Below are 8,464 nucleotides of genomic sequence, written 5' to 3' on the forward strand. Positions count from 1 at the left end.
AGCACGGCTGTAATGGGAAAGGGGAGACTCACTGTTCAGCTGAGCTGGCAGGGGGAATTCAGGAGGGGGAATGTAGCTGCCCAAAGTGGAACATCCCCTGGTTCTGTATCAACATCTTTAAATGATCATAAGTGGTGAAGGTCTTGAGTCTTTTGCACTTTGGCAACTCCCCCAACACCCTGCCGGGGGTGCTGGCTCAGGGATGGTTCTGAAAGTAACACCCCATACGCTGAAATTCCAGGATCCCTTTCTGCCTGTGAGCTGACAGGTTTGGACCGTCTAAGAAGAGCTGACAGCTGGGTGCTCCCGTTAGGCTAACGAGACCTAGGGTGTAATTTAACTCCACACCGATCACCACGGTGTGGGCACAGGTCATCTTTAATGGAAGAGGACTCGGTGATGGTGAAAGGCGCTGCGTTGTCAGCCTGGGAGCCTGAAATCCTCCGTTCATCCTCAGCACCAGGAGAAACAGATCTGGATTTCTCTATAGGCTGCACTGACGTTGTCCAAACGGATCTGGATTTCTCCATACGCTGCCCTGACATTACCCAGCTGGGCTTTCAGCATCCGGACTCCTGCCTGCACTTCATCCAATAGCTGCAGACCTAGAAGAAAGTCACAGCGACGTCAGTGGAGATGCAGAACACTCGATTATCAGCACGTGCGGTAGAGCAGCACCTGCCGGCCCCTGTGTGCCAGGTGCTGTACGGACAGGAGGGGACAGTCCCTGCTCTCAACACTCACAGTCAGAATAGACGCGAGGTGGGAGAAATAAAGGATGATTTTACCGATGGGGAACTGAGGTGCAGGGAGAGGTGCCGAGAATTTGAAATCAAGGTACCTGAATCCCAGCCCAGCTCCCTAGCCACACAGCCATGCTTAGCCTTAAACCGCAGCCCACAGCCAACCCAGGGCACAAGGAGATGAGCAGTGCCGCCTCTCCCCCGTTCCCTCCTGCCTCTGGAACTCCGAGTGGGTCACCTGCAGCCTGCAGACAAACTGGGGCTACAGGAATGTCCCTGGGCCTGAGCCATGGCACCAGGATCCAGGCCTGGATTTGGAACCCGCCAGCGTTCAGGCCTGGTCAGTACCAGGGTGTCGGTTCAGGCCCATCTCCTGTTCGTGTGCTGCATGTAAATCTCAGCCACAGATCGGCTTTTACACTCCGTCACTTGCCAGAAGGTTAATAATGTTTCCTCGGCCCAGTGCCAGCTGGGCGGCTGGAGGGTGCCCTGATCCCGTCACTGCAATTCTGGTTGTCTGAGATACGCCCAGAGCCCCAGAAAGTGAAAGTTCAAGACCCAGATTGTGATCTCACCCCGCAGGGCCTGGGGCTGCCTACGGGTCTGTGCAGCACTCAGCCCACCGTGGCTGCTGCTGTATTAAACACAGATCATCCCTATTCACAACAACAGAACAGGGTTTGCCGTTAGCTCATTTCCAGTATCACCCACGATGTCTGAGGAAACAAAAGCAGGGCCAGTAACCTGCGTGAGTTTAAAGTTCCTGTATGAAGAGTGTGATTCAAATACAAACTGGCCACACTCCAAGTCCTGCTGAGAGCTGACGGACTCGCACTAAGCTGGCTTTGCTCATTTCTATCCAGGAAGTCCTGCGGCCTGCTCGGCGCCGATCCTGCAATGTCCATGCTGCTCACACATCTGACTACCTGGGCTGTTAGGCTCGGCCCCAGCTGCAGTGTAGACACACCCTTAGCCTCTCGGTGCCTCAGTTCCCATCTGCACAATGGGCTCCGTCTCCCAGGGTGTTGTGAGGATAAATACATCAGAGAGTGCCAGGGGCTCAGAGACTGCGATGATGGGGACTGGAGAAGTCCCCCGTGCTAGAGAAGGCAGAAAGCGCACACCTTGCTCCCCCACTTACTGTCCAGCTCCTTTGAGGTGTCCAAGGTGGTGTTGGGCTGCAGAGAGGCTCTGATTTTATGAACCGCTTCTTCTACATCTCGTAGCCTTTTCTGTCCCTGGAAATCTAGGAATCACATGGTCATGGGATCAGAGCACTTCATTAGCAGAGAAAGAGAACAGACTCTCGGCATGTGGGGAATGATTTGCTCTCTAATCTATGAGAGATTTTTACCATCTGTGCAACACGAACACCAGAATCGGGAAAATTCCCCCTCAGGAGCCTCACTGATATTTAGCCTCACGTCCGCATTGGGCAGGGGGAACCCCAGAATATTCCCTGGAACCCCCACCCTGCGAGTGCACATGACACTGTTCCTTTGGGGGGTACAACCAGTTTCCTTGGCTCGCCCAGCCAGGTCCATGGGCCGTGCAGAGAGGTGTGGCAGAGCCAGCGGCTCACGATTTCGCTATCCCTCTCCATCCCCTGTGGGGTAACTGCAGCCACAGACACGCCTCAAGAGAGCAGCCGTGTGCTCCCCAAACACTGGCCCTTGCATGATTTCCCCTCCCTGGCTGCAAGCCCATGTTAGGACCAGACATAATCTGGCCCTAAGTATCTATAGAAACACTCCAAGAACCTCCAAATCTCCCCAGCTCATCAAGGTGGATGTTGTTGTCTGACCTGGTGGGGAACCATCACCTGAATGGATGCTGCAGAGAGCCTGGATCCCCACCCCCTGCCCCTTCCATTAATAGAAACGTTACATCCATTTTGCTTGTGTTTAGAAACAAGAACCTGGAACTGAACATTGCACTTGGGTGGAACTTACACATGACGGTCACTGCAATGAGGGAGATGCCCAGAGCCACGCTCAGAACAACGGGCAGGGCACAGAGGATGTCTGAGGTCTTGCGAGATGGCGCAGTTGGTGTCTCAGGATGTTTTGCTTGTGGGGAAAAAGAGGAATATTTCCTTGGGAGCTGAAGCCCATCTAAGCTCTGCACTGTCAGGCTCACCCTCACCAGTGAGGAGACATCCCAGTCGATAGAAAGCCAAAACCACATTGCGCTTACGTAGCTATTATTGAGGCCAGGAGCTCCGTACAATTGGAAGAAGGTTTGCAGTTGGATGGATATCTACAGCTAAATATAAGGGATTAAAAACCCTCCGGGGGCATCACCCAACCATTACCTGTGTGGGCTTAGGCAGAAATGTCCCCTCAGGGCAGCTTTTTCCCATAACGGCCCCATTATGGGGTTTCTTTCACTTTTCTCTGAAGCATCTGGAACTGGCCACTATCAGGGGCAGCTCACTGGGCTGGAAGGACCATGGACCTGCCTGGTAAGGCAATTCCTGTGAATCTGGGAGGCAGAATCAGAGAATCGCAGAACTGGAAGGGACCTTGAGAGGTCACCTATTCCAGTGCCCTGCACTCATGGCAGCACTAAGGATTATCTAGACCCTCCCTGACAGGGGTTTGTCCAACCGGCTCTTAAAAATCCCAAAAGATGGAGATTCAACAACCTCCCCAAGCAATTTATTCCAGTGCTTAACCACCCTGACAGTTAGGAATGTTTTCCTAATGTCCAATCTAAACCTCCCTTGCTGCAATTTAAGCCCATTGCTTCTTGTCCTGTCCTCAGAGGTTAAGAAGAAGAATTTTTCTCCCTCCTCCTTGTAACAACCTTTTATGTACTTGAAAACTGTTATCATGTCCCCTCTCAGTCTTCTCTTCTCCAGACTAAACAAACCCAATTTTTTCAATCTTCCCTCATAGCTCATGTTTTCTAGACCTTTCATCATTTTTGTTGCTCTTCTCTGGACTTTCTCCAATTTGTCCACATCTTTCCTGAAATGTGGCCCCCAGAACTGGACACAATACTCCAGTTGAGGCCGTATCAGAGTGGAGTAGAGCGGAAGAATTACTACTTGTGTCTTACTTACAACACTCCTGCTAATACATCCCAAAATGTTACACTGTTGACTCATCTTTAGCTTGTGATCCACTATGACCCCAGATACCTTTCCGCAGGACTCCTTCCTAGGCAGTCATTGCCCATTTGGAGGACTTTGCATTCATCCTTATTGAATTTCATCCTATTTACTTCAGACCATTTCTCCAGTTTGTCCAGATCATTTTGAATTTTAATCCTATCCTCCCAAGCACTTGCAACCCCTTCCAGCTTGGTATCGTCCGCAAACTTCATAAGTGTCCTCTCTATGCCATTATCTAAATCACTGATGAAGATATTGAACAGAATCACTTCAGATGAACTGAGAACTGACCCCACGTCTCCCCCTAAACTGACTCAGCTCTTGAAAAGTTCCCGCACACGTTTGGTTTGTTTGGATAAGCTGGTGGGGTTCGGGTTTCACTGTGAGATGGGAGCACAGCTTGCACACTCCTCCCAGGAGGAACGAAAGATGAAGACCAGACCAAACCCCTCCTGCCCACTGCACGTGCTGCTGCTCCCTCCTGGGCTTAAGTTTTCCAAGAGCCGGGCTGAGCTGTGGGTCTGTTTTCCCAGGCCAGCCAGTGCCAAGAATTGGGAGTCCAAGAAAACAAGGCAAATTGGCATAATGGATTCAGCATGTGTTGTCCTTACCTGGAGGCTGGAGAGGTGCTTTTCCAATATTCACATTCATATAAATTTTTTTGTCTGCCATTCTCTGTCCTTCCCTGTGAGCTGAACGCTTGATAAATGGTTTCCTTTAAGCAGCGGTTTCACAAAGGCTGGTTAACACATTTGAATATGCCCAGAAATGGAAATGGACAGCAAGCTCTGTAATTGGGAGGGTGAAAAGCCTCAGACCACAGACTTTAAGGCTGGGCTTGCGTGTAGCCTTTGAATTAAATAGAAGGGAGAGAAGCCATGCTGCCTGCTAGGCAAATACCATGGGCCCATATTCACTTTATTATTAATAATCTTATCAAAACGGGACATTTCCCTGCTAGGGCACTGATCTGTCCCATGTCAACAATGACCAAACATTGTTCCCATCTGAGAGCTCTGTGGTGTCCTACGTGTATTGAGTTGCTTTCGGTCCCATTTCTAAGGGACAGGTGTTCACATCACAATGGAACCATCACCGCAATTAATATTATTTGTCACCTTGTTGGCAGTTCCCATGGAAAGTCAACACTCTCCACTGGCCGTTAGAGTCTCTTTGCCCTGTAGGTTGGCTGGGAACATTGGCAGGGAGTAGGGTTGTTGTCTGTGTCTCTCTGCTCTACAACGGGACCCCTTTGTGTTTGCAGCCCAAATTTCCACTGGCCTTTTTTTTTCTTGGCACCCTGGCACATTGCTAACTCATGTCTAACTTGTTACTGTGAAAGTAGAATGAATTATATTGTAAAAATAAGAATGGATTAAAGAAATGTTGTATGTACCCTTAAGCAGAAATAAGAAATGCTGAAATACAGGTGCCAGGAAAAGAAACATTAGGCATAAACAAGGGTGCTAATGGCGAAACATTAACAGACGATAGGTAATAGTTAGTAAGGAAATAAGATATGCATGTCTAGCCCAGGTAAACTTATCAGAGTCTGCTTCCTTTGTTATCTTGTTAAGTGCTCGCCCTTTTATCTGTATTTGTGTCTTGCATGGTGCTCACATTTTCTGGGTGTTATTAGCAGAGCGCTGTGCTAATAAAACAGAGTGGTGTGACAAACTGTGAGTCCTGAGTCTAACTTTGACACTACCTTCCTGGGCTCTTTGGATTCACTGCCTAGCGGGTTCCTGCAGCCCATGGACTGTGGCTTGGATTATTATTCCCCAAATGGATTAATTTCATTTTCCACAAAAGAACCTCGACCTGTTGTTTTCTGCCCAGGTTTCAGAGATTTTTAAGGGCAGAAAGGACTGTTCTGATGGTCCAGTCTGACTTCGTGCACAGCGCAGGCCAGAGATCTTCCCCACGCGATTCCTCCAGCCAGCCCAGGACGTCTGGTTCAGCTACAGCAGATCTGTTAGAAGGAGCCATCCACTCTGGATTTAAGGCTCCAAGTGCTGGAGAATCCACCACCTCTCTAGGTAAGATGTTCTAATGGGCAGTTGCCCTTGTTTAAACCTTGGTGCTGTATTTCTCATCTGAATCTATCTAGCTACATTTTCCATTTCCACTGGGCACCTCCATAACCCTTCCCGGACACAGGGTATTCCTCCATGTGCTCCTTAAAATCTTGACGGTATCTCAGCTACTGAGAGAGCCTGCAGTCGGGCTGTGCAGTAAAAGCAGCTGACTGTACAAATGGGATGGTGCTCACTGGGGTTTCATCTTCGTTCTCTCTCGTACGTGTTCCAGAACTTTACAGTGGTTGGGCAGTTGGTGTCCTGCTGCTGGTGCTTATGCCATTGCTCAGAACTGTCTCCCTGTGACTTTGTGGTATTAGTTTTATCCGTGTGTTTGTTGCTTCCTGTCCTACACTTACATTGTCAGCTAGTTTGGGAAAGGACCATTGTTCTCTTCATACAGCACCCCGCACAATAGGGCTCTGAGTCTTGACTGGTGACCTCTAGACACTCGTGCAACACACTCACAATACGAGCTGGTCTCTTTTGCAAATTAAAAGCTGATTCCTTTTCTAACTGGCAGTGCACAAACTGCGCTTGGGAATCTGGAAATCCATGACCAGCAATACCAGTTCTGCAATCAGAATTTAGCTGGCAATTCTGCTAACACTGCATTAGTCAGTAGTGAAGTAAAATGTTTTTTTCGTTCCTATTAAAAATGTTCCTGAAGACAAATGTCTTTGTCTACATTTTTCCTCATTTTTTTGTGACAAAACCCCTAAAAACTGCAATATTTTTAGTTGATGGCAACTGAATATTTGTGGTTTGGTTTTGTTTTCAGATTGTTTTCAACGAAAACCCAAATTGATTTGGTCAAAAAATCAAACTATCCCTGCGGAACTCCGTGTTGACTGAAAAGCCTGTTTTCACTGGGAAAAAAAAGTGTTGATCAAAAGATGTTGACCACCTGTAGTCAGTAGAGAATCCGGCGAACTCTCCCCCAGCTTCATTGGGCCCAGCAGCAAACACCACATTTGTGTCAGTAACAGGAGCAAATATGATGTGACTCTTGGCAAAAGTGTATTTCACACCAGACAATTTATCTGATAAATCTCACTTCCTGTTCTATGTACGGGGTGTTTGCAAACAGCTCGTGGCTTTCTCAAGTGCTCTGTGCTGCAGTCACAAGAGTGGGGTTTATTCTCTCTCTCTATTTCCTGCTACTCTTTCAGGTGACATGGCACCATCAAAAAGGATCGAGTGGTGCAATAGCTACCTCTGTAGCCATTAATCCTGTCTTCACTGCCCTGGCCCTTCCATTCCCCGTCCGTTCCGCCACCTGTCATGCTCACTTGGTGTGTCAGGGGCAACGGATCCCTGACTTGGGGTCTCTGCTAGTCAATTATACATTGTGATAATGAATTAAATACATAATTAAATTAAGTAAATAAATCAACATTGAATAACCAACCAATAATTGAATCAATTTTAAAGGAATGTGATATGTTAAATCTTGTTGCTGTTTGGGCCAGGCCTGGGGTCGTTCTGCAAAGCTTCCTGCGCTGGCCCAGGAGCATGGCACCCGTCTCAGGACGGGCTATTAGAGAGCTGGGCACAAACCCCAAATGGGCTGTGAGTTCTATACGTAGATTTCACCTACCAATTATCAAGTGCAAACTCCTCAGGCACCATAACAGCCTCAACATGTAGTCACAGCAAGTCCCTTGGGTGCTCCGATCCGTCACGCCACCCAGGTGAGCTGCCTCCGTGATAGATGGTCCCAAAGAATCACAGCAATATTCAGGGTGCGGCCAGTGCCAAAGGACCAGTCACTTACCCCAGGATCAGGAGGGTCACCTTAGATCTCACACCAAAGACCGCGCTTGTAGCCAATCCTGTAATACACTAAATCCAGATGTATTAACTAGGGAAAGGAAACGAGAGATATTTACAAGGATAAAGCAAGTAAACACATATAAACAGAAATAAGTTAAAATCTGAAGTTTCAAAAAATAATAGAAGCTGCTATGATAAGCAAGCGCTAGATGACCTTTAGGGCTAACCCATGCTAAGCATTGGGGAATCTCCTGCTTATGCCTAGAAACCTTGTCCCCCAGAGCCCACACAGTGTGGAGATACATTTCCTTCTTGTTAGGGGGTTTTTATCCACCTCTTCCCTCGTGCTCTCAGCTGCAATCTCAGCTGATGGAAAGAATCTACTCGCACGCCTCGTGTTCGGGGGGAAGGGGCAGAACAACCAATGTCTTGGTCCTCTTTCACATCTGACAATAGTCTGGTGTCGCTGGACCTTTCCTGTGAGGAATGATGTAAAACCTTCCGTTGGAGACCCACACTTCCCACCCATTTATGTCCCTCTCCTGTCTGGTGGTTTACACAGACACAGAGGTTCACAATATAACCGCTCAGATAGCAACACAGGATACAGATGTTATGTCAGATTAACGCAGGCAGCAACTCACAAGAATTCAGTAAAGTCTAAACACTAAACACATTCGTACATACCTAATCGTTATTGTAACACTCCTACCTCTCAGGTGAGGCACACTGCTCCCTGCCATGGATTT

General features: G+C 48.2%; 1 long non-coding RNA gene across 1 annotated transcript; it reads right to left on the reverse strand.

The window, feature by feature from the left end:
• Positions 1–1,948: 1,948 nt before the first annotated feature.
• Positions 1,949–4,599, reverse strand: LOC120394992. Its single transcript, XR_005592454.1, has 3 exons — positions 4,473–4,599; positions 2,696–2,812; positions 1,949–1,989 (listed from the first exon to the last, which is right to left on the reverse strand). It is a non-coding gene; the product is annotated as an uncharacterized LOC120394992 (long non-coding RNA).
• Positions 4,600–8,464: the final 3,865 nt, after the last annotated feature.

The sequence above is a fragment of the Mauremys reevesii genome, unplaced genomic scaffold (genome assembly GCF_016161935.1).
Source record: "Mauremys reevesii isolate NIE-2019 unplaced genomic scaffold, ASM1616193v1 Contig88, whole genome shotgun sequence".
Taxonomy (NCBI): domain Eukaryota; kingdom Metazoa; phylum Chordata; order Testudines; family Geoemydidae; genus Mauremys; species Mauremys reevesii.